At 44.8% G+C, this 27,229-nt stretch overlaps 1 long non-coding RNA gene across 1 annotated transcript; it reads right to left on the bottom strand.

Annotated features, from left to right (window-relative positions):
* Positions 1-474: 474 nt before the first annotated feature.
* LOC134018276 (uncharacterized) lies at positions 475-26,895 on the bottom strand. Its single transcript, XR_009929907.1, has 4 exons — positions 26,747-26,895; positions 26,426-26,549; positions 1,270-1,333; positions 475-729 (listed from the first exon to the last, which is right to left on the bottom strand). It is a non-coding gene; the product is annotated as an uncharacterized LOC134018276 (long non-coding RNA).
* Between the last annotated feature and the right edge of the window lie 334 nt (positions 26,896-27,229).

Genomic DNA, 27,229 nt, shown 5'->3' on the forward strand with positions numbered 1-27,229 from the left:
TCCATCGTAGAGTCTGATGTGGACTTAAAGATTATCTAAGTGCCAGGAAACCCAGGAAAGCCACACCTATACCTTAAAGCTAGTAACTAGACTGTTCAGTGATCAGAGTCAAGTCTTGTCCTCATGCCACTGCCCTGGGTCATACTTTAGCTTGGTGTGAGTGTCTTTGTGCAGACACTAAACAAGGGTTGAGTGACTTTAGTGCTGTCCTGAGGGCAGCAGGAGTATTTGACCTTCTGAAATGTTCCTCTCGGACAGTGCTGATGAATACTTACTGTGTTTGTTAACTTGAGGTTCTGCTTGGCTGATGTAGAGCAAAACAGAATACTGGGGGAAAGCCAAAGGTCGCAATGAAGGTGGATGAGAGTTTGAATAAGAATTGTATTTGTATTTGTGCTTTTGTATTGGAAATACTAAGACACTTGTTTTAACATCTTTTTAGTGAATTTTCTTTACTCTATTCTTTCACTGAGTTTAGTGCATTTCTTATTGATGGAATTTCTAGTATGAGCTACCTGTGAGCCTTAAAGTGGTAAAGAACATTCGTATGTGTAACACATCACTGTGTCCATGTAAGCAAATCTGTCATGTTTCCTTTGTCCAGAAAACCATGTATTCATAGATTCACTTCCATTATCCAACATTCCCCAATTCCATTAAAACATGCTGTTGGGTTGTTTGTTTCCTGGTCCTCTTCCAGCGTCTGGTGTTCCCAGGCTAATATACATCCTGTCCATAGACATGATTTAATATTCACAATGAGTAACCTGATGTAAAACATGCACATCTAATGTATTATTTAACAAAATACTGTATTTGCCTGTAATAAAACACATTTTTGATCCTCTTTTGTGTTATCCTGACATCACATTTCCATTATTTTCTCTTTAAACATTAACCACTGCTTTGTTTGGGACACACTCTCTCCCTTTCCCTCTCTGCTTAAGGACTCTAATGGCCGCCTCGTCAGGATAGACGGCCGGTGCTGCTTTGACAGAGCTGACAGAGGAAGCAGAGGGGAATGTTTTGCCTAAAATGTGCTGAAAATACACTTTTTTACAGGTTCCCTCCCATTACAGTACAGTGCTTGGGCTGCAGTTTGAAGAACGACAATGCTGACTGGGAATTTGTACATTTTCTCGCTAGGTTGATAATAAGGGAAGCGGGACCTCCATTACCACACACTCACACACACTCTGACACACACACACGCAATCTCTCCGACAGGCGCACACTCTCCGATACAAATAACAACACCCACATACTCACCTTATGGAAGGTGATGCCCCTTGATCCACTCAGCTACTCATGTGTTCAATTGAACTAAGCCAGTCTAGAGAAAAACAACAAACGCATTATACAAACCTGAAGTATTTGGGGGTTAGAGGGAATAATACCTTTATGTGTGTATTAGGGGGTTAGGGGTGTAATCCATTGAAATCTCCACGGAACAGGGAGCTGATAAGCCATCTAGGACCTGACCATTGACTATCCACCAAATATTAGATAGTTAAATATACCATGGCCCCCAACAAAGTATACAGTACACTAAAAGGTTACCCAACATCTTAGTCTCAGTGCATAACAAGAGCTGAAGTCCACCTCAGGTTGACCTCCTCTCTCTGGAGAGCAGTTGGTGGTGTTTATATCCACTGTGGTTGTGTGTAGGAGTAGAGCCCTCCAGGGTTAATATGGCCCACGATGCCAACAACAACTAATGTGTTACTCCCATAAGGAACCATGGAGATGATTTACACTGACCGAGAAGAACGAGGAGACAGCAACCGGACAACAGGAAAACCACTGCTGAATCCACAGACGAGGTGTGGCACTCGGGGCCTGGAGCCTGGAGCCTTTTCTGACCATGTGGCCTTGACTAGAAAAACCATGTTCCACGCTTGTACAGTATGAGGGCCATGAAGGGAGGTTTCGGGAAGGGGACAAGCATGATCTCTGGGTTCCATGAATCATGTGCGTGTCAAATGCAATAGGGTTCACTAGGTGAGTAGACTCCAGGTTCCCTCCGCACGGACCTGGGCCGCCATAACAGTTAGTACCACCAGAAGTAACGTGTGATTACAAGCCAAAGTGAAGCTAATTTCGTCATGCTGAAAACTCCCGTGTGGGCCGCTTACACCCACTGTCACTGAGAGTCTCCACCTGGGCCCTGCTGGGGCCCTGGGAAAACCTTCGCTTGGCTTTTAGATCAGAAGGGGGGGGGGTCATGTGCCAAGCACAATACTGTAACCGGGTTAGACATTTGCCTTGCTTGAAACCAAGCAGATACCTTGTCATGTGTAAATCACACGAACAGAAAAGCTATTTAAACTCAGGTATGGAGGGTCAACATGCTACAGATTGCTTTCTTTCCATAGTACCTTCATTGAGAATACCAATTATACTGACTTGGCACCCCCAGACTGTAAATGTTCCTAATTCTAGTTGACAGACAGCATACATGCAGAGTGGTGCACCTTCAAGTCAGACTGCTGTGGTGAATCCAACCGTAGAGGATAGAATGTAACTCCAAACTGTATTCTTTCCAAACACCCGCTCCTCCCAGCCAAATGTCTTTGGTCAATGACAAAGCAGTGCCTGCAGATTCCCTGTGTATGACAGCCATACATCAAACAGGGCCAGATTTGCAAGTTCATTTAGCAGTCGTTGAGGGGGTGGTGGGGGTGGTGGGGGGGTGTTGGTGGGTGAGCCGTGTGTCTCCCTCTCATCATTAGTTATCTTCAGGCATGCTCTCAGGATGTTGGAGCTGGCTATGACAAAGTCGTGGAATACGTCTAATTCTAATTGCCTTGTACCTCTGTAAGGAATGTGGGTGTCAACTTTGTGCGAGGGGGGGGGGTACTCCTGACCCAACACCCCCCCCCCCCCCACACTCACACACACACACCTTCCTAATTATATTCATTATGAGAGCGTGGCTCATTATTGGAGGAGGGGACAGGAGGGTAATGAACGACACGGAGACGTCCTCCCCGGCTGTCAGCCGTGGAGGACGGCGCAGCCCCTTGAACCACGGACAGGAGCTGCATAGGGAGAGGAGAGAAATGAGACTGTATGGGGCCATGAAACATGAATGAATAGTATGAGTGTTTGAGAGTGTGAGAGAGAGAGATAGATGAAGGCATGGAAGAGAAAAAAAAGAGGGAGGGAGGGAGAGGATGGCGTGAGGCAAAAGAAAAATATGACCATTACCCTTCGATGGATCTAATGACCTGTTGGATGGATGTTGATGGGGATACCAACAGTGAGGGGAAGGGAAGATCATTTAGAGGAGGAGATATCAATCCTGAGAGAAGGGCGAGGAACAACGACAAGCGGAGTAGCAGAGCAATAGAAGATATAGATCAATAACGGCTTTATGGGCCTGTGAGCGAGGGAAGAGAGAGAAGAGGAGGGAGGGGAAATGGGGGATCATTTGCCTGATAAGTACACAGGGTGCGGTGACAGGAGTAAATAAATGACTGTCGGCATGTGTCCCCTGATGGCGCAGATGAGGTGGCGATGATGGCAGGTCTGGGGGAACTCCACACAGTGTCTCGGCTCTCTGGGAAGGTACAAATACAAGTCAACAGAAAAGCGGCACGCGGCTGTGATAGCAGCCATCCGTTACAGGGAAATTGGACTGTCACTGCTGTCATTTCCAAGCAAGGCAGATGGAATAAAAGAGAGCGAGAGAGAGAGAGAGAGAGAGAGAGAGAGAGAGAGAGAGAGAGAGAGAGAGAGAGAGAGAGAGAGAGAGAGAGAGAGAGAGAGAGAGAGAGAGAGAGAGAGAGAGAGAGAGAGAGAGAGAGAGAGAGAGAGAGAGAGAGAGAGAGAGAGAGAGAGAGAGAGAGAGAGAGAGAGAGAGAGAGAGAGAGAGACGGGGTATTCACTGGGTGATCATCAACATTGGGCACCACGGGTGTTTTAGAGAATTCACTCCCAATTCAGAGCAGGAGACATTATGCCTGTCAGAGAGATGGGAGGATGGGAGGATAAACAGGCGGAGGAAAGAGAATGTGTTCTCATCTGTTGAAATGCTATTTCTGTAATACGCTTACATGTTGATTTGAGCAAAAAACATATTTCGTTGTCAGTGCACTGCATCCTGTGAACATTATGTACACAGTGTAAATATGGTACTATGTATATTTAAGGTAGGGTAACCCCGTATGTGAGTTTTGTATTCAAGGTGTCTTGCTGTACTTCAGATACGTCTATGATATAATAATTGTTCCGTAAAAAAGGAAAACGTTTTCGTAAAAAAGGAAACCGGATCAAAGAAACTGTCAGAGTGAATATGTATACATTTGGACAATCACAATCACAAACAAAAACACACACCTGCTCACACACACAAACGCATACTGTAGAACTGGCAGTGTATCACTGCATGTGCGTGTGCACACGCATGTATAGGGACTGGGTTGACCACCCGATCCCCTCTCCCACCACCACTCTCTCTATCCACCCACTTAAATATTTATAAAGATTCCTATTATTGTATTAACTATTTATTGATTTATAATTTAAAAGATTTATACTGGTCCATAGAAATGCTTTGAGAATGACTTTCACCTATGGTGGAGATGTCAGGGGCAATTTATTGTCTGTGAATGTCAAATCCATTCATGCCTGCCCCTCGGGTGGGTGGGGGTGGTGGTGGGTGGGGGTGGTGGTGGCGGAGGGTGGTGGTGGCGGGGGGTGGTGGTGGCGGGGGTGAGGGGCTGCTGGGGCGACCATCCTCCAATAGTCCTTCTGGTCCAGGAGTGGTGAGTCGGAGTGGGGTTCATTCTCCCTATTGAGCGGGTCATGCTCAGGTAGCCCAAACTGTCCCACCTCAATGAGAATGCATTGCCTGGCTCTATTTCTCTTATTGATTTGCATCTGAGACCCATTCTGAACACCTTCCTCAACACAGCTTGTTTTTCTCTATTGCTTTGCTTCTCACCCTTGCTGAAGTGGGGCGGATGTTAGAGGATTCAGGTGCAATATATCATTTATTCTATTGCTGTGTTTATGCCGTTTCTGTAACGGTCGTTATGTGGCTTTCTTGATACACCATCTTAATTAAGAGACTCTGCTCACAGTTCTGATGTGCTGTCACAATCTAACCCTGAAATCAAAACTGTGAAAATGACACAAAGACCTAAGAATACTGCCACTGTACATCCACAAGCAGTGTATTGATATTGTACATCTGACAACACATTACAAAGGCTTATGGATACTGTGTGTGTGTTTTACCGAATGACTTTCATTCCCCCATTTCTGAACTGACTGTGCTCCCACACAGCTGGGCTACAATACTGTGCCATTTTAGGCACTAGAGAACTCTTTAAAAACAACAGTTTTCTAAAACACAGCCAAGTCAGGTTGGCGGAGAGAGGGAAGAAGAAAAAAGCCAGCGCCATACTGTAGTTAATATGAATGAAGGAAGTGAGTAATTTGTTCTCTCGTTAGAGACGCTGAGGAGAAGGCTGACTTGATGCCAGACGAGGTTTCATCATAATTCCCCTCAGCTGAATCAAAAGAGAGGCATGAGAGGAGAGGGCTGTGGCGGGAGGTGGGTCGGCTGAGGGTTCGGAGGGCACGGCGAGCGTTGAGAGAACGTGCAGGGAGAGAGAATACCCCTTCAAAGCGAAATAGAGGACCATGCTTCCTTACACTGCTGGTGAATGACGAGGAAACCATTAACGCCCCAGCTTCGGCCGAGGGATTAAGTCCACACATGCTTGGCTATTATTCAAGCTAATTAAAGGTCTTTTTTTCTGGGAGGCCAGGTTTACTTCTATGAACAAAGCAAGAAAAAGAACAAGAAACAGCTTAGGAGGTTTGCTGAGCTGGCATGCATCCTGAAGCGGTGTGAATGTGTTGTTGCCGTGCGTGTGCTGTCGCACAATCCGTTTTTAATCCGTTGATGAAAAAAATAGAAATAAAAACTCATTTTGTGCATCTGTTCTATGCACCTCACGACTCTCCTCCATTTACCGTTTCCTGCGAGACATAGGAACAGCGCAGAAAGTAAGATGTCAAGATCTGTCAAGAATAGACATTCAACTAGAATAGTTGGATGAATGGATAGATAGATGGATAGGTAATAGATGAAGGATGAATGTGTGAATGGATAAATGGACAGGATAACTCAGCTCATCAACCAGTCAATCATTCCATCACTCCCCTTCCCTTCACCCAACCAGTTAAACCTCTGAAATAGACCCTGTACTCCCCCTACATAGATGTTAAACAACAAAGAAGCCATAGGTGCCATCCCTCATGGCTGTAGAATGCTGGCCAGAATCTCTCCTCTTAAAAGCCCCTTGGAGAATAAATGCCTCTGGCAGTGAGGACAGAGGCATGGTGACAGGAGGTACATCAGACATCACTCAGGATTGCACCCGACACATGGCCCACACAGCAGAGAGAGAGAGAGTGGCGAGACAGAGAGAGAGAGAGAGAGAGAGAGAGAGAGAGAGAGAGAGAGAGAGAGAGAGAGAGAGAGAGAGAGAGAGAGAGAGAGAGAGAGAGAGAGAGAGAGAGAGAGAGAGAGAGAGAGAGAGAGAGGGGGAGACAGAGAACTCTCTCTCGGGCGCCGTGGTGTGGGTGATGGACAGTAGGATGATGGGAAGAGACGTCACTAATGGCCCGTGAAGTGGAAGACCTCAGGAGACAGGGAGAGAGCATCTGCCTGTCTGCTCCAGTCAGGCTCTCTACATCATACTCTCTCTCACACACACACACACACACAGAGACAGCTACAACTGTGACCGAGTGAGAGGAACTGAAAGAATCTCTACAGTAACCATGAGCCACTTGTTGGTGATAGGCTGTCAGTCATAAAAGGCATAGTTTTTCTCTGTACAGATGAACTGTACACATTAGACTCAGAGGCACACAGGTTATTTTAACAACATAACCTGGCCACTGGCAATTGCACTTCATATATTTCTGATAAACAATTGGTTATTTTGATTTAATCGGATGCATCCAGGGTTCCTATCTTTCACAGTGCTTGTAGAAGAGGCTGAGACCTGTCTCTTTCTCTTACATCACAGATTTCAAAGAAACTTCCAGAAGCAGCCATGGAAAGCAGGAATCCAGGAAGACTTTCTGTATCCAGCCCCAGCCCCAGAGTTGTTTCCAGGTCAGGCACCTCACTTCCCACACCGTGTGCTTGTGGCAGCCAGTAAAACCGCTAGTGCTGTGCCAGATCCCCAGACCTGAGTGAGACTGAGGCCCGCCCATAGATTTTCATTTCCCTCCTCTGCCCATACTCATTCTTCTCTCCTCCGTCCCTCCCTTGCTCCTCCTATAGGGGCCTATGTTTGGGACCTAATTACCCCTCTGCCTTCTGTTTTGGGCTCTCTCTCTCCCAGTGATAAAAAACAGTAACGGGGAAAGCAAACTGCTTCTTAATTTTCCCTGACAGCCTCTTTTAAACACAAGGGTTGAAATCCACGCTCTAATTGAAAGCACATTCCTATTCCAAACAAATTAAGCACAATTAAGGTCTCTGAGTTATGAGTATCTATCACTGCACAATGTTTTTGTAAAAATCACCACATTTAGATCAAAGTCAGTCGACCCCTTCGCTTAATTGCCTCATTAAGACCCCTTTTGCTATGGGCTTCATAAATACAGGGCCTGCTAGTTACATTTGGGAATTACTCTAAAAGACGACCCTTAAACTAATCGCTTCCACATTTCCATAAAAGGTTCATCTGTTTTAAGGTAGAAACAAAATGAGATTTTTTTATGGAGCATAATTCGTCGGTCTTTTTATCTTACAGTGTGATTTATCTTTTCATTAAAAGCGTCTCATAGGGGATAGCTGAGGGGCAGTCATAAGGTGTCTGTTGAACTGCGACAACGCAGAAAAATACTTCTTCAAATTGTACTTTTCTATAACTACCCCTAGATCGTTTCCATTATTCCATTTAATATTAATTTCCGACAAATACAATTCTAAAGTGATCACATACATTACCATTTGTTTTGGGCCCTAGGTGTGGCATTTGACACGTCGCACCAGGTGACAGGAAAAAGGTGTTGCCACAAAGAAACAGCAAATCACACGACAGGATTATGATTGTGTGCAGCTGAACATGGTCTGCATGCCTCCTCCCGTCTAGAAAATGTCATCTGAGCATGACTGGCTTTTAATTCAATCTTATAAATGAGGTGTGCACTCCTAGTCAGCATGCTTTTTCAATTTGGAGTGGCTGCTTTATTGGGGAACAGAGAGACAGAGAGAGAGAGAGAGAGAGAGAGAGAGAGAGAGAGAGAGAGAGAGAGAGAGAGAGAGAGAGAGAGAGAGAGAGAGAGAGAGAGAGAGAGAGAGAGAGAGAGAGAGAGAGAGAGAGAGAGAGAGAGAGAGAGAGAGAGAGAGAGAGAGAGAGAGAGAGAGAGAGAGAGAGAGAGAGAGAGAGAGAGAGAGAGAGAGAGAAGATAGGGGTAGTGAAAACTTCCGTGTGTAATCTAATTCCATGTACCATATGACTACATCTCTCTACATTTTGTGAGAGAGAAGACGTCTGAAAATGAAGACATAGTCAACATATCCAAACTGACCCTAGACGAAGGAGTGTTGCCTGGAAGCATGTTAATGTTACACTGCATTCTTTGTGGTTGGCTGTGGGTATGGCAGTGTGTGTGTGTGTGTGTGTGTGTGTGTGTGTGTGTGTATGTGTGTGTGTGTATGTGTGTGTGTGTGTGTGTGTGTGATAGCAATCAGGCAGCTTCTCAGTGACTGAGTATTATGGAGGACGCTCCTGAGTCATTGCTTGGAAGAAGGCACATAAGCCAGCTTCATTCAGACGTGAAGATGACTGATAATGCAGGAACAGCGGGACCCCTTGCTGAGTTCATTGGCCCCTAAGTGCTCCTTTGCTGAATGTGTCCCTTATCTTGGCCTGACAGCACTAATAGAATATGCATAGCTCTATTAGCATACAAGGTAATGGCACCCTTGAGGGGGGCAGTGACATAAAACTTTAAGTAGAAATCAAAACATGGGGAGGGAGACGAGAATAAAGGAGGACCATTGTCACCCAGTGCAAACAAGGCCTGGGGCCGTGGACGTGCACAAGGAATACACACACTCACACACACACACGGTATGCACACCCATACATATACATACACACATGTGCAAATCCCAGACAAAGTCACATCCTTGGCACTAACTGGCGAACAACACACGCAAAAAAACACATTATGCACGCACACACTCACGCACACACACACACCGACCAACAGACCTGTGCTGCACCATCTCCTTTAGACCCTGGAGGCATCTGAGAAAACGGAATGGGCAGGATACGATACAGAATGCCACTGTGTTCTCCTAAATGACTGGAAATGACTGAGCTTAGAACAACATAAGCAGTTTTTGACACTGTAAATTCTGCTATAATAATCCTTGCACCACAGTACGGAATGGACAAGTATTTTTTCATTCATAGAGGAAACCTATGGTCTTCATTAGAGATTTGTGGAGAAGATAACCAATGTAATTAATTAAATATGAATCTAATGTTTTGACAGTGTAAAGTGCACATCTCCGCTCAGTTTTAATAGGCATGAGACCCACAGTCCACTGTCATGGGTCAGTCCAAACGACCTCCATAAGGCTAATTGAGATTCATTAAAGAGAGCTGAAGTAGTCAAATGGTTCTCAGTCTGGAATGAACACACGTGCCAACTCCCTGAGCTGGTCTAAAGACCAACAACAGACTTTCTATAGAAGGAGCCACAGGCCTGGCTTTATCTGGGGGTGTTTTCACCCAACCCTCTCGTCTGAGCCCGGGCCACATTTCCAGGCAGAGCAGATCAGATAAATCACAGAAGGCCGATAGTGGAATGAGCACACCACATAAGAAAGCAATTTGCTCCCAAAACATCACCCTGAAATTATGGAGTGAAGGAAAGGGGTCCGGGGAGAAGCCTAATTTAGTCACGTCCATGAACACGAAGCAGCAGATTACTCTGAGGTCGTTGGCCAGATTTAGCCCGCTGCATTTCCACTTATTAACTTTTATTAAAGATATGTTAACCTTGGGGAAGAGGTTGAGGAAGCAGTGTCAGAGAAGGTGAAGAATTAACGCCTGAAGGGCCAATGCTTTAAGGAGCTGAATTTGTTCACTTCCTTTTTCTTCAGTTTTTTTCAAAGTACAGCTACAAGAAGTGTGCAAAACAAAATCAACACTAATAAGGCAATAATAATAATAATTGCATCCTCAATTATAATTATGGTAATTACGTAGTCCTCCTTGATATGCATTTCTGCTCTCAACGCGATATGAGCCATATGTGAACACAAGCAATTATGCTAATCATTCTACAGCCAAGCGTGTAATGCTAAAGTGGAATAAAGTTCAGCTGCCTGAGCATGGAACACCACTGAGGTATGAAGCCTAAAGCAGGGGCTATCATCTGTGTAGGTATGAGGCGATTCAAGAGTTGCTGACAAGTCACTGAATGGATTAGTTAATTACTCCTATATGGAGCCAAGGTGTAAGCCTAGATACTATACCAACTGATTGTGCAGTTGACAATTCCAAATTTCAGATATTTCATATTACAAGGCTGGGGCGTAATTAGAGCTGGCATGACTTTTATAGGCTATTCTGAACCTTTAACGGCTCTGAGCTCGGACTCAAACAGACCAATAAACTATTGCAGAGGCGTTATTAAACAGAGGCAGACACTATTAAGAACTATCAACTTCGTCTCTGACTGGGCATCGTTGCTGCTAGAAAATGGTGGAGTGAAGACAGGGCTTGTTTTAAATGTGGTTTATTTACTGTGTTTATTGCATGGGTGGCCAGTTTAACAAGCTGCCTCTGGACTATGTCTAGTCACGTATCTAATAGTATACCTTCCAGCACAAAATCACAAGCAAAAATGTTGGATCCACAAGAACCAATAAGCGAGTAAAAAAATGGATAAAATGTCTGTCACGTTCTTAGTGATGACGACTTCGAGAGTACTGACCCTGCTCTCCACAAAAAAAGATCTCTTTTCAAGAGCATTGAACCTCCAGGTCTTGAACTTCCAATTGAGCTTATTGGGTTCCAGCGGTCACAACATTAGTGGAAGATGGAGTGGAGTAGTACGGCTGCACTGTAAATGTCTGAGGTTCCCTCTGGTCCATACAGATGGTTTGGCTGGGTGACAAGACAAACTGGGCCCAGCACCAAACTCCAACCTCTATTTCATGGTGGCTTAGCACTTTCTCTCTCACCAGATTACAGTTGCTGTGCTTTAAGGACCCTGTCCTTCATACAGACTCACCAAGCCAATGGCCAATCCATTTGTCCAGATATCATTCCAGAGAACATGAGTGGGTATGAGATGAATAAAGAATCAACGTCATCATAGTCACTGCCGGCGAGGCCCAGTCAATCCAAAGAGGTTTTTATTCAACGCGAGTGCAATTCATTTGGAAGGCGTAGCGTTAATACTGAGAATGATCTGGTGATTAGAACCATAAGTGCTACACTAGTGTGAGTTTGACTCTCAGAGTGCAGCCTGCGAAATGTGATATACTGTACATTGTGTGTGACTGTGCGAGTGTGTGTCCCCAAGGCCTTTCCTAGAGGCCTGGCCTGGAGCTCACACACACACACACACACACACATACTAAGACACACATACAGTATACATACACACACACACACACACACACAAACTGGGATCTGAGCCCGGGATTTCCTGGATTTCTCCCGACCCTCTCTCTTTCCTACCAACACAGTCAGTAGAGGGACAAGCAGATGAATGAGGTGACTCATACTAGTCTATTGACGGCATACAGAGTCAACTCTTCACTTTTACTCTGACATCTACAGCAGAGGAATGTGAGAGTGTGTCTTATCTACTCAGAACACCTGGCATTGGAAGGCATCATATCAAAGAAAACAAAACCTTCTTCTTACTCAGTCCTTCCTTCACTGCACTCAAATGACCATAGCGCAATCTACCGAATCTGTGGCCCCACCCTGGCTCCCTTAATCATTACATGGTGGATGGACAGGCACAAACACAGACACACAACCACACGCAACCCCATACACACTCTCTCTCGCTCTCTCTCTCACACACACACGCACACACACACACGCACGCACACACAGGAGGAACCATTGTTGATTACTCATTACTTAACCTGTAATGTGTTCCGCCCCTTTGTCTGCATGTCCTGCTCTTCCCCTTTCCCTCTTAAGTAAATGGAAAACTATTCCCTGCCTTGGGCTACTGGTGAACTTCTCACTCTGCATCCAATTTGGAGCTGCCCCCCTGTGATGTAACCAGAGCGTCCAAACCTGGAGAGAGGGACATGGAGGAACAGGACAGAGGGGGGAGCGATGAGGTTCTGGTGGGGGAGCAGGGAGGAGATGGCAACCTTCAGACCTCAAAGGTCACGGCTCTTAACCCCGGTATTTTGAATCTAATAACACTTTATAAATGTTTCAGTTAGAAGTCATTAATGCAGCCAAGCATCTGTTTCCAAAAGAATACAAATGAGGTGCTGGTCCCCCCACCCCTGCTCACCCTTACCCCGCCCCGCTCAGCGCCCCTCACCCCCTCTCTGTTTGCCTCCTGGCCCCAGCATCCTGATGTGCTGGGCAGGCTGTGGCCCCTGGGACCCTAGGTCCGCTGTGCTAAGCCAGAACAATCTCCATGGAGCGGCCTGACCGCATATTTAAAGTCATGGAGGACACCGTTCAGGCACACATCTGGTCACTCAAACTCAAAGGCACGGGGGCTCATTCCAACTTCTACTAAATAGAAACCGAAACATGAAAACTCATGGTCTCTCCTGTGTCACTCTGCATCTTAACCCGTTAAGGAGTAGCGTCACACATATGTGATTCTGAACATTCCAACCGACTATTTTCCGATAGACAAAAACTATATGACAAACGCTATAGTATGGATTCAAAATTTACAATTAGGAGGCTAACAAGTAACACTAGCAGGTAGTAGCATTGCTACGAGTATTATGCTAGGTTGCTAGGTAACGGAAGCTAACTAAAACTAGCTAGCTTCCGTTTTGGAAAAATAACTCACTCCTTAAAATTAAACAGTAGTTGTTCAAACAACAAACTTGAAAATATCTGTATTTTTTTCACAATAAATAGCTGAGGTGTAAGCCGGGGAGACTGAAGCAACACAAACTCAAACCCTGCCAAGGTCAGCCTGAATATTCAACCGTAGAAACCATCCCAGTGGTGTTAGTGCCACAGGCTTCCAACCAAGGTCTACATACAGTAGACTTCAGAGGGGATTAACTGGAATACAGTATTTTCAAATGGGGAAGCTTCTCAAGCATGACTCAATACAGAACTGCCTGACACAGTCCACAAGCTGCATTCTCTGTTGAATTGGCATAAATGAATCCAATACAACACATAGAAGAGTGGGTTGGATAGGTAGACAGAAAAGGCAAAAGGCAAATGTGTGTTTGTGTGTGTGTGTGTATGTGTCTCACTAAAAATGTGAGAATGCACTGCTTAAATAACCCAACAGGGTTCTGTACCCTCTGATTTGGCCAGTTTGAGAGGCGGTCACAGGAGAAGGGCCAGGGAGAGAGAGGGGAATAGAGGTGTCGCACCCATGATGATGATGATGGAGTATCTACAAATATGACTCCAAACAGGGGTCATTTTGATTTGGCGGGCTGTGTAAAGGCCGGCCCGTTAACTCTTGACCTTTTGAGCGTGACCTGCGTGGGCGGGGCCACAGCGTCTGGAAGGGGGACGGGGACGGAGAGAGAGAGGGCTGTGCAGTGTCAGGCCCATTATGACCCGCTAAAAACTCTCGCTGCTCTCCGCCGAGGAGCCATCCATCATCGGGGCCTCTCTAATCAGCATGTTTGTCACTGTAACTAAACAGTGGGCTGAGCCACGCTGCCATGCTATTGGCCGTGACAGGGAGAAATAAATCTGCCGCCGGCCAATGGGCTGCAGGCAGCCGAGCGTGACAGGAAAGGTGACAGCCTCTCGAGGTCTCAACTAGAGAGAGATTAGGGGAACTAGCGCAGACTCTGGGGCGGAGGAAGCATTTCAACGTTTTTACTGGTCTTTGGGCGGTGGTTGGGGCTGGGACTGAAGCAGGAATGCAGTGGGTGTGGGTGTGAAAGGGAGAATGCTTTGTTCCCTCGCACACAGACAGGTCCATTTGTTCAGTTAAGAGGGACTCTGGTCGCTTTGTAAAGGGGAACAGATAAGTGTTCTGTTCACTTTTTCACCCAACATCGTCCACTGAAAATTCTCTCTGTGGACACAGGCTTCAGAAAGGATTAACTATGAAAGAAAATATTTTTTAAAGAAAGGTGTGTGTCAGCATTAAAAATGGCATCCTTTAAATAGTACTGACTTCAAATGTTTGTTCCAGTCAGTCCAGGAAAGCATAAATCGGGCAATTTAGATATCCGTTTTTATAATGTGCAGACCCATGCAGTCTAATCCTGATGGAACAAAGCAATTTAAGTAAGTTAATTTAAATAAATAAATGATAAATAAATTATGAATCAGAAAAATATGCTTTCAGCCCTGTGGGGTATTCAGTTGGTTGGTCTGCTTCTTGGGCCTGTCATTGTTTGGTTTGTCCTGAACCTACTTAAATCTCTGCGGGCGGGGAATGAACAGAAGCTTAGAGCTGCAGCAGTTTGACCACTTGGAAGGTGCTGCTTTTTCCACACAGGGCCCGGCTGCTGTCGGGAAGACCAAAGCTTATTCAGTGGTGCTGCATGTGCAGTTTACTGCTGCCTAGATTCGGTACTGAGTTCCCCAGCATTTTCTCTCACAATGTAAAATAAAAAGATCTCTCCAATAGTCAGGAAATCACAACTGGCACTGTTATTTTGAAGGTTTGATGGCCAACATCATAACAGTGGACCTCCTTCTCTCTTGTGCTCTCTGGCTCGGAGCTCAGTGGGTCCTGGATCCGTCCCAAACAGCCCCTCTGGTTGCAGCTTTTTTACAGCTGAGAACAGTAATACACATCAGTCCTTTCACAGTCTGTCAAAGCCTTGTAGTTCGCAGCTTTTCGGCTCCACTCCCCAACACATCCCACAGAGAGAACGCAGGGAGAGAAGCTAGTAAAAGCCCAGCCGTAGAGGACTGCTGTCTGGGGTGTCGATTTTGTAGTATGGAGGGATGTGGATCTAGTTTGATGTATGACAAGACTGAAACATTGTTCTCAGACTTCAAATAACCAGAACCAACTGCTACATTATTCCACCCCAAAACCCACAAAAATACAACAAAATGCACAGTATTCTGTTTTGCCACTTTTGATTGGTCAAAGGATTTGTCACATTTTCAATCCATCTAAAATGCATGTAATACGTGATCACAATGACAATGATCACAATTGCGACTAATTATAGGCCGTTTATGGCAGTAAATCTTCATTGATATTGATCTTGACTTTTTTGTAAATGCTCAAGAGACGATGTTCAATGATGTTCAACAGAAGTATGCACTGTGCCAGTACACTGACCCAGAGGAGAACCAAGAGAGGGCTCTATTGTTCAACGCACTAGATAAATCCAGCTCTCTTATCAGTGAACCAACATGCAAAGAGGAGGGCAACTTATGGTCTAAGACCATAAATAGCATAGCCTATACCTCCTATCTACAAAGTCCTTGTGTCAGTAGATAATGGTTTAATAAGAAGTCTGTTTTTTATTTTGTAATACTGGTAGTAACTCTGGATCACATGTCTCACTCCGTGGGTTAGGACGGAGGGGAAACAGGGGGGGAAATACATACACTCATTTCTGCAATGTAAAATGACACTATATCAAATCAAGCATTTCCATATGTGGGCTGCTGCTGCTGCTGCCGCCGCCGGGCTGGGCTGAGCGCGACAGGACGGCCGAGCTGCATGGTCACCACAGTCAACAGAGAGAGAGGGATTCAGTGGGCTCTGGAGCCTCCTACTGAGAAAGAGGAGAAAGTGCCTCAGCACTGGGTCTTAGTCAGTCAAGTCTAACTATATGCCAGAAAACCTTGTCATCTTCATCTCACCTGCATGTACTGTCACCTCCTGTGCAGTCACCTCCTCACATGCACCAAAGAATCCAGTGCAGATTATAAGGCCTTGAACCACGTGTAATGTGCAGCAACGTTGTTCAAGAGGTCCGACAAAGACACAGTGAGCGTGTGTCTGATACTCTGACACAACATAACCATCGCAAGCTTCAACCCTCTGGTCTGGTGAACACTGCAGAGGCTACAGTTACACAGGCACTGAAACTAAACTTCTGCAGCCCCAGGGAGCAACGGGGACACAGTGTGTGAGACAGACTTTACCTCTGCCGCTGAACTATGACAGGTTAATGACTTCTACTTCGCCATTAGACATGGGAACTCGTCTCATAAATCTAAAGGGCACCAAGGACCTGTCCGGGGGCCAGCTCTCATAATTGCACAGAGCAACCCAGTGTCTGGCTGGATGACATTAGGGGATGTCTTTCCATACAATGGAGCCACATGTTGTCCACTATCAAGGATAAGAGGCAAAGGTCAAACCATACCCTTCAACTTTTATCAGCACTAAAAGAGCATTTTTCCAAAGCTTACATTTTCCCAGGATGGTAAGAGCAGTGCGGAGAGCTTTGCCATAATAAAAACATTGCCGCTTCCTCCACCTAACGAAATCAAATGAGCCACTCTGCTGTGGCATGGGTCAGTGGAATAGCCAGTGGCCTTTAGTGGAAGCTCCCCTCGCCAAGCTTGTCTTTGCAGACATAAATAAGCTTGGGAGTGCTTGGCTACAACATGTCAGGGCCAAACGAAGATTGAGCGATGAGGTCGAACAGGGGAGACTCAGGACCAGGGGGACAAGTGGGAGAGAGAACCTTTCCCCCCTCTTCTCCTAAGCCCCCAAAAACATTTTAAAGGGGGAAAAACGTCCAGTACATAAGTTGGCACGAGTTAGAAGTCAGGAAGTCCAGGAGACGCCTCTGCCTGCCCTGAGAGTGAAACCCAAAACCAGTGACATAGCCAATACATGTCATATTCTCTCAGTCATGAACAGTTTATTTTTCAACGAGGAATTTCTACCTAAAACCTGTTCTTCATAATTATCCTGATTTGTTTGAAAAACCAATGTGGATAGTCCTGGCCCAATCACCAACAAGAGACCTGTTGTTAAAGTTAAAGAAAAAGATGGTTTCCAGCTCGAGACATTCACTTTCACATTTCTAAAACAATAACAAAAATGACATCTTCTACTGTCAGCTGAACCTCCTTCATCTACTATCTGAGCTTGTTGTCCCAAACTCACAAGTCTTTGTGCTGTTTGGAGTAGCTCCAGGTGAAGTTTTAAATCTAAATAACCTTAGTCTTTGGGATTGGTCTGGGTAAATCTAGAGAGTGCTTTCTGCTTTCCTGCCGAGTTTTATTTTTTTTAAGGAACGAGAATTACTCTCAGTCTTAAAGCTGGACCATCTCCCAGAGCTATGTTGAGACAGATTGTAGGAAACAAATTCAAACTGGTACAACTGAGAGGTTTAAATTGTCTATAAAATCTGAATCCCCCATTTTTATGAACAAACAAAGTAAGCTTCTTTCGCCAGGGAATCTCTGATACTTTGTCAAGCTGCCAATAATTACCGGCTTTCCATGTTGTAAATGGAATGCATAAGTATGTAAAGGTAATTCCCAGACCGGTTTGCCTCAAATTATTCATGTGAATGCACTGTCAATACCATATATCTAACTGGCCCTGTGTATGTTGTTTTGTGTATGGTCCAGTTTATAACTCTAAATAAGGTTAAATAGAGCTATTAAGAAATTCAAAACCAGATGACAGAGTGGGCAACTTTTTGGGGTTTCTGTTCATTTAGAAATACATCGTACATTTTAATCACAATAAAGTTCCTCTGTTTTAGAGATGCTGGCAAACTCACTCCTGGACTGAAAACAATGCTGTAGATTCCAATGATGCTGTAGATTTAAGACTAATTTAAGACTTGGTTTTGAAATACAATTAAAACAGCTGTATCATTAATAATTTCTCATTTTGTAAATGTTCTCGTTGACACTATGGATTCTTCCATGAAGGAATCACGCATGAGAACCCCACAGATATTTCTAGAATGAAGTTGAATCAAAATACGTTTTTTTCATTTCCTTTGCGGTTGTGCAATTCGCAAAGATATCGTAAAAAGGGAGGGTCTTAGAATTACATGGAATGTTTTGTCAATAATGAAAACTAAACTTATTGACCATTATGTGAAAATGTGCCATAAATGCTGAGATGAACACAGAGAGCTTTTTCATTTCATTGGTCAATTTTGTTGACTATATAATGTATTTGAAATGCTACTTGTTTGAATCCCTCTCCACCCTTATCCTATCTACAAAAAAAATCTCAAACGTCCATTAAAATGGACAGAAAAAATAACTGCACAAACATACAATTGTTTAGGGAATAACAAAACATAACTGAGTAGTTTAGATCTATAATGCAAAATTCATATTTATAATTTAATAGGTTATAACTTTTTGTTTCATTTCAGATATATACATTGGCGTATTTGAGAGCGGCAGTGCACTCAACAGAACGGAGACCTTGTGCTCACCACCTTGGTGAGACTAGAAGCAGGGAAGAAAAGCCTTTCCACACTGTTTGTTCTGTTTAAAAAACCCTGAGGTATTAGGGTGTACTAATCTTTAAAAGGTTAATTTATTCATAGAGATTTTGACAGAGATGTATGGCCAAGCCAACATCTCAGGCACCTCTTCCCAGAGGGAGACGGCTGGTGCTACGAACAGAGAGGGAGAATGAGGAGGGGGGGGGGGGGGGGTGACTGAGGGAAGGAGGGAGGTAGAGAGGGAGATGGGGGGTGACTGAGGGAAGGAGGGAGGTAGAGAGGGAGATGGGGGGTGACTGAGGGAAGGAGGGAGGTAGAGAGGGAGATGGGGGCAGAAAGATGGAGTGCAGGAGAGAGACAGAGTAGGGAGTCAACATTCTATAAACACAAAGACATAATTACCTCATTGGGGCTGGCAATGGCTCTGGCCTTTAACCCAGTACACTACGAACTTCTGTCTCCTCATAGTTAGCTTGGGAAGGGAACAGATGTAACTTGAACATACATACAGTATATAAAAATGTGGATTGACAAATGTAGCACATGAATTCTGAAACCGTACATTTCATTGTGCTGCAACGTGTAGCGTGCCTTTGCCGTTTACACTGGTGAGCAGTGTATAAGGTATACAACTATTAAAAAATGTCTAGCCAATGTTATCATAAAAAATACAGACTCTTGATTGCAACATGTCCCCACATGGGGGATATGGAAGGGCTATGACATAACAAATGAGGTAATAGATCTATAAATAAATCAATTTGCGTCAACTAAACTGGACCAGAGTCCACAGCATGAGCAGCCTAAACCCCATGGTTTAAGCTAAATGATGCTGAAAGCATAACGGGGGAATTTCTGTAATTTTTTTAAACTTTTTTTGCAGAGAAAAAAAATAAACAGCAAAGTCTAAACAATTAAGGGCGCTCCAACAAAAACCTAAACATCGGAGGGGTCCGTGTGGTGGCACATACAAAAGGCTGGCCCTCTGGACCTGTATGGGGGTGGGCAGGATGAAGTGATTCTTTGTGAAGCTCTGTTTACAACATCCATAGGAGGGTTCCACACATATCAATCACCCACGTCAGACACTATAAGCATTGATCTGTTGCTGAGAGAGACCGCAGTGACTCGCCAGGCAAGACATAATTTAATTTGTACCCAGGTTTTTTTTTCACTAAATGGCCACGCATCACTGAACAAGGCCACATTTTAATTTTCTTCTATGGGCCTCCACTCTCCTGTGTAGTGAGGTGGTAAGTTGTTCCAACTGCATTTAATCTTTGGGTAGGGGTATATCACACCCAATTTATATTTCTTTATGAATCATGTAACCTTTCTGATTTAGATCTCTTAGATAATTTACTATGATATTATTATAGGACAAATACGTGGATGTTAAATAATAGAATAAAGTTACTGGAGTCTAATGTTAAGGCTACCCGTTTAGGTAGATTACATAGGCAGAGGGAAGAGGGCCAGGGAAAGGTCAAGAGATGTTGTGCTGATTCAGATTCATTGCTGGTACTGAGGGTTGAAGTTGGGTATTACTGCAGTATATTGGGCTGCTTGCCTTTAGCATTTCCAAATGACATCAGTGAAATGTTCCAGAGCACCAAGACCACGTCAGTTCTATTCTTGGTTTTCAGATTGAAAAACCGGTGATAAAACAGGCACGGAAAGCAAGGCAAACGCCAATGTGCCATCTCCAATTCTGTTTTAGTTGGTCTTGAGAAGTCACTTCTGACACAAGCAAGGATGCATTAGCCTTTAAAGCTCTCTTGCCCCCCTGTGTCCTCCTCTGAGAACATACAGAGGCCTTTATAAGGCCTGCTCTCTAATTGGATAGGTTTTGGCCTGGCAGCTTCTTCCACCCACTGGCCATCAGTGTGGTAGAGCGGTTGTCAGGTAGGGCAGCCCCGTTGACTTCCATTAACCCCACTCAGACATGACCCGGGCAGCCTGGCACTGGCACGGCCGGAGAAGGGAGAAGGAGGTGGGAAGTGGGAACGCGACATGCCCCCTCTTCTCTTTCACCTTTCTTCACTCCTACAGTCTTTTGGGCCAGGTCCCCCACCCTCCATCTTTAGTCCCTTTGCCCTGGGCGCATCTAATTGAAAGCGATCTCTGGGCTGAGAGAGTTCCGTTTCTTCTCTAATCCTTCCACTGGGGGAGGCTCACATGGTCTCAATTACCCCCCCGCCCCCCACCCCACAGAACACCGGGTCGCCTCCACTCTCTTCTCTCTCTTTTTCTCTATTCCTCTCTTCCTCCGGCCTGCTCCTCTGCCAACGCACCGGCCCGAGCCCTTTTTCAGCAGTTTATGTTATTAACCGCGCGCTGCCGAGTTCCTGTCCGTCACGGAGGCCTGGAGATGTTATCGCCGCCGTCGCCGTCTACGGTTACCTCCCAAATATTCCATAAATTAGATTGGGATTGGCAATTCAGAATATGGAAGTGGGGCTGGGGTGGTGGGGGTAGCGGAGGGGTGTTGAGGAGAAGAGGGAGGCGCTGTGTAAGTAATAGCATGAGAGGATCTCCCGATGTTTACGTTGGACAGAGAACCATTGGGAGGTATGTCACTGGCAAAGCGAAGGGGAACACACGAGGAAAGCGCTTAAGGGCTTTCGGACGAGGAGAAGACGAGACTCAAATCCAGGTCTATTTGGATAGAGATTCTTCTGGTGGTGGATTGGAATATGTGGACTAAGAGCCAAAGCAGGGTGGTGGACTATAGGGGATCTGTGTGCAGTGATAGGCGTGCATCCCCCCTCCTGTAATTAAACAAGGCTGTATTTGGACAAGTGACTTTCCAACCCCTGGACGGCCCTGTCAATCCCTGGAGCATGGAGAAAGGTCCTAAGCAGAGACATCCATGGCAGATTGGATCAGGAGGAGCCTGTGAGGTCTCCAAGCACTGGGCTCTTAGAGGATCTGAAATAACACAAACATGGCCCCTGACACTGAACTGCACACATCAAAGAAGTTGTTTTCACTCCCTTCTCCAACAGTTTGCAAATCCAGTTTATGTGAAGAAAGTGAGGACAATGATTTGCCAGGGAGAGTTTACTTAGTAGTCTATCATACAATGCTGTGCTCATGGTACCAAACTAACGCAAAACTCCTCAGCTCACCACCATGATCTTATACAAACTCAGCTAACAGAAAAGGTGTAGCCCTATCACCCACTGTTACTCCAGGCCACGTGTTCTTGAGCAGGGAGACAAAGGACCTGCTCCTGGCCCCAGTGGGATGGTGACTGGCCTCAACGTACTGTGCTCACACTAGTGAACAACGTACTGTACTCACACTAGTGAACAACGTACTGTACTCACACTAGTGAACAACGTACTGTACTCACACTAGTGAACAACATACTGTACTCACACTGGTGAACAACGTACTGTACTCACACTGGTGAACTCCCCCCCCACCCCCCCTCCCCAAGATCCGTATTTGGTACAATACAGCCTTAATCATTAGATTGGACCAAAGAAAACTTAGAACACAGTAATTTACAAACACTGTACACAACTGCACATTGTTTCCTCCTAGCGGAATCATGCTAGTATGGGTGGAGGTAGCTACTGGAGTTCTACCAGGACTAGATTCAGCTCTGAGAGAGTGGTAACTATGGTGGTGGGGGGAGATAGAGGGGCTTGGAGAAAGGGAGGGAGGGGTGGGGGAGTAAATGAGAAACTGTTTAGTCCCCTGTTCAAGCGAAAGCAGGCAGGCAACACAACTAAGTAAGGCAAACACAAGCGGGTTGCAGAAGAAGGGGGGGGGGGTCAAGGGTTCAGACACCGCCCCAGGGCCAGCCTGATCTAAATTCTGTTACCTGCTTGACTGTAACTCCATGCATGGCTAATGTGGCACGGTGTCCCTTTAATTAGGGCTGACCTCCTGGAGAGGCAGGCGGAGCTTAAAGCTAGCATCTTGAGACCTGGGAGTGGGTAGGGGGGGGGGGGGGGGGACTCACGTTTAGAGAACACTTAGCATCTTATACATCTGCATATTGTGCATCCAGCCTCACTCAGTGAGAGGAATTGTCATAAAACTTTATTTGACTGAAGCATGGAGACACATCATGGAACAACAGCAGTGAACCATTAGCTGCGCTCATCCAGAGTGGGTTTCTCTCAGCACGTCAGTTTTTATGAGGAAAAACACCACAAAGCCTATGTTGCTGGTCGTTAAGACAGCGGCAGTTAGCCTATGTAGCCAAACAGCAGCTCTGGTGATAATTCTGATGAACATTCTGATGACCTTTTAATGATAAACAGACAATAGTGAACTTGTCAGCCCAAATTCCAAAGACAGCCTACACTGCTTATGGAAAAACAACTGGCAGTAACAGATTAAAAATAATAAGTAGTATCACTTAATACAACCCAAGCAATATTCAAGATAGTACCACATCAGTGCAAACATCCTTCCTACTTAAGATGAGGAACCAAGAAATAGAGGGCGAGAAATTTGAATAAGAAAATTAGCATTTAATTGCCTCTGACCTCCAATGCACACAGGGGAAGTAAGCAGAGCTGTGGATGTCAACCAGTGAGGCGTATGCTTCAGAAGAAAACCCTGTGCTCATTCCCAGAGGACACCTGGCTACCTCCACATGCTTCAACCATGAACAGTCCTGCATGAAGACCTCCAAAACCTGTCTGTCCTACATTTTTAGCAAGTCTGTGCTTCCTGAAAAATACATTTTAGTAATAGAGTTTTTAAAAACCATGGCCATCAAACCATGTCTCTAAACCATGTCCAGATCTTCAATCAGCTTAGTGAAATATGTTTTTTTACGGAACATTGTTATGTGCTTTAAGTAGCTAATACTGAGACATTGTAAGGCATCTGAAAACAAGTATATTCTAGGAAACCTTTAATATGGCTCATAATTAAAACTTGTGGTGGCAAAAGTGCTTTTCGTTTACCATCTGTTTAAGAAAATAATACATCTTTAACTTGTCAAAACATTCAGCAGTACGCGACATGTTCAATTGTGCTTAAAATGTGTTGGGCCAAACTTTCTTTTTTTTTTCTTTACTTCGCCCGTCTCCTTCCACCATTGTTGCGAGAATCTGTTCTTCATTTGGGTTTCCAGATACATATAAAATGCTAAATGTTGAACAAGAGTGTGGCACTGGAGTCAAGTAGCCTCTGAGTCCCTGATAGGGCAACAGCTCTCCCTCTGCTGTGTTTGGAGTGAAGGGCTGTCTGAGTCCGTCTGTCCTTCACTCTGGAACATGTGGTTTTGGTTACAGAATGTTTTACTGCTGAACAATGTTTCTGCCTTGGAGCTCGGCACACCACATAAAGAGCACTTTGTCCCCGGTGCCCACACGGGAGGAGTCCGCCCCATCACACACACACCGGGTGATGATGACATCAGCAAGGTCCATAAAAGCACCTTTTTACCCCACTAGACAATCGAGGGGCACTACTGCAACGCAGAACCCTAACTTCAGTACCCCTCTGCCTAACCTCAGTACCCCTCTACCTAACCTCAGTACCCCTCTACCTAACCTGAGTACCCCTCTACCTAACCTCAGTAGGCCTACCCCTCTACCTAACCTCAGTACCCCTCTGCCTAACCTCAGTACCCCTCTGCCTAACCTCAGTACCCCTCTACCTAACCTCAGTACTCCTCTACCTAACCTCAGTACCCCTCTACCTAACCTCAGTCTATGAACTGATGCATCATATGCTGATGCCTCCAGGCAGGTGATGCTAATGCAGGCTTGCCTGCTGCACCAGGTCTGGTAGTAAAAGAAGCCAGCATAACTGCCACATCCCTGCCCATGACAGAAGGATCATTAGATCAAAGAGAGAACAGCAGATTGCACCATAGAGCCAAGTGCTGCTGACTGAAACTAATAAAGATCAGACATACTGAGTGGCGGATCATATAAAAAATAATGAAACAAGAACTTAAAAAGTGGAATTACATATGGGTTTGTAAAAGCCAAATAAAACTTCAAATAGGAACTGTAAATTACCGAATTATAACAATGGGATCTCAACAGCTAATATACTGCACCAACCCAAACTGTATTTGAGTCAAGAAAATGGAATAGAAATACATTGAATGTGACTGAAGCAACATTACCACTCTGGTTCCATTCATTCAAAAGGGTGTTTTAAAACAGGAGAATCAGATTTTCATTTGCTGCCCCTATTTAAAAGGGGTGATTAGCACACCCAGGGGTGCAAGGTGAGGGGCGAAAGAAGTGAGGAAGAGGTCTGGCATGGCGTCACTGTGGTTGGCACACTGACTCGAGTATCTCAGCACCTCACTGAGACTCCAGAGGAACACTGGTCACTCACATGTATTGACACAGCTGCTGTACTGGGGCCATTTAACAGCTCCTGCACTACATTACAGGCAGACTCCATTTCCCAGCAACACCCCCTGACCTCCCCAAGAAGATGTGTTGTGCACAGTGTGTTTGAGTTGTAGTTCATGCTCATGTTGCTCACTGCACATGCTTCATTACTTATAGGCTTGTTCACTAATTGCTGTCTCGTTATGTAAATGTGTGTACTGCCACAAAATGAACTACAATGTGCATAGAACAAACAGTTTGTATCTTTCTTTGCCCAGAAATAATGACAGTAATGTCATTTTTAGAGCAAGATTCTCCATGACAATATCCCCATGGCTTAAACTAAACTCCATTTGAACTTGCACAGCCCAACGAGGCTGCAAGTTGCAAGTCTACTTGGTCCATCGCAGCATACATCTCCTTTTTATACTCGCTCCCAAAACTGTTCCACCACACCCTGAGGCCAACAGCATGTGTGACACCCAGCACTCTCCTAACCTTGGACATGGTAACAGACGTAGCCAGGTCACATCACAGACAATGACAGCCATCCAGGGATTCTGCTGCAGTGAGACAGAATGCCAAAAACACCTCTGCTGAGCTCAGGAGAAGTTGAAAGGTGACATTTGTTCAACATTACCACATGTAGGGTTCAGTGCGTGGATGGGAGGCTCACACCTGCTGGTGTCCAGGACTAAGTCATTGTTATGACTCAAGCCCTCTGCTTAGAGGGAGGAAGGCAAACAGCCCTATATGCTTCTGTACAACGATTACAGTTTCATGTATGCGGCTTGACATCTGTGCAGTTGCTGTAGCATTAGCAGGTGTGGTTAAACATACAAATGTGGTCATGATCATATGTGAATAAAATGTACATGATAGCGATTTATCACCCTCATAGCCCTTTGTCAGAATAAGCTTATAAGCTCTTCCTGTCCTCATAGAATCATTTAATATAACATTAGATCACAGATATTACAGCTCCTGTCCTGGCATATGTGAACAAAATATAAAGGCCATGATTAAAGACATTCTACAAACGCAGATGGTGGTGTTACTATTAGCAGCCTATCCATACGTTACACGTAATTTAATGTTGCCGACTTTACAGATGCTTTTGTAAAAAAAAAAAAAAGAAGCATTTCCAGATTATCTAAATCCATTTTAAGAGAAAGTTGACATTATAATAAAAGGCGAATCTGCGTCTAAAAGGCGCTGCTGAGGTGACAACCATGTGTCGCCATGGGGTTCGTTAGGCTACTAGCTTTCACAGACTTGTAGAAAACTACAGTATTTCTGTGTCAGAAGCAATTAATTTGAATGTAATTGATTGGAAGACATGTCTCTCAGTCCTGCACACCAAGGTATACAGGCCAAAACAAATGGAGCTGTGGGTTGCTACAGAAGCCCACATTTGCTTCCTAAAAACAGCCCCAACGTAGATGAAGTTATATTTAAATTTTTACGGTAATGTAGTATTACTGTAGCCTACCTTATATTTTTCTTAGAAAGCATTTCCTTTTGGGAAGTCACTTGATGGATTCAATTTCTCCGGATCTGTAGTTTTCAAAATCAATATTTTGTCGCCCTCCTCTGGTCAGCATAATACGAACCATCTTGAAGCGAATAGAATGAGGAAAACGGAATTTATACTTTGTATAGCCTATAGCCTACTTAGGCATGGGATACAATCCAACATTTTGAAATTGTACTAAACCAAGCTGGCAGGCTTGTTATACATCATGAAGAATATATTTTAAATTATGTATGTTGCAGTGCAGCCTAAAATAGCTAGTCAAATAGCATATCTTACCAATCAGATCGGCTCTTTAAAAGTTTGTATTCGCCCTATCTTTATTGGTCTTTATTAGATAACACACAGACTCAAGGGACAAAAGTGTGTCATTAGTAAATTATTATTGTAACCTGAACAAAACAGTCGTGCTGATAGTAACAAAGCCGTGATCCGACATAATACATTCCCCGAGCCAATAAAACACAACATTCAGAACCTGAAAAGGGTGGTGGTGTGTGTGCAGGAGACTGGGGGTGATGAAGTTGCTAATTTGACTGTGAGAGCTTGTTTCCCTTCGCTGCTAATGATAATTAACATGCAAATGAGTCTGGGGACCATAAAAGGGGCTCAGTGGTCCTCTGTTCATTACTGGCTTAATTACTGTTTGAACGGTGTAACATCATGGTTATAAATGGGAGACTTTCAAATACTGGGCAGGAACGTAATTTGGGTTATGACTGAGACTGTAGTCACAGACAGCACAGCCATGTCAGCAAAAGC

The sequence above is a fragment of the Osmerus eperlanus genome, chromosome 4 (genome assembly GCF_963692335.1).
Source record: "Osmerus eperlanus chromosome 4, fOsmEpe2.1, whole genome shotgun sequence".
NCBI lineage: Eukaryota > Metazoa > Chordata > Actinopteri > Osmeriformes > Osmeridae > Osmerus > Osmerus eperlanus.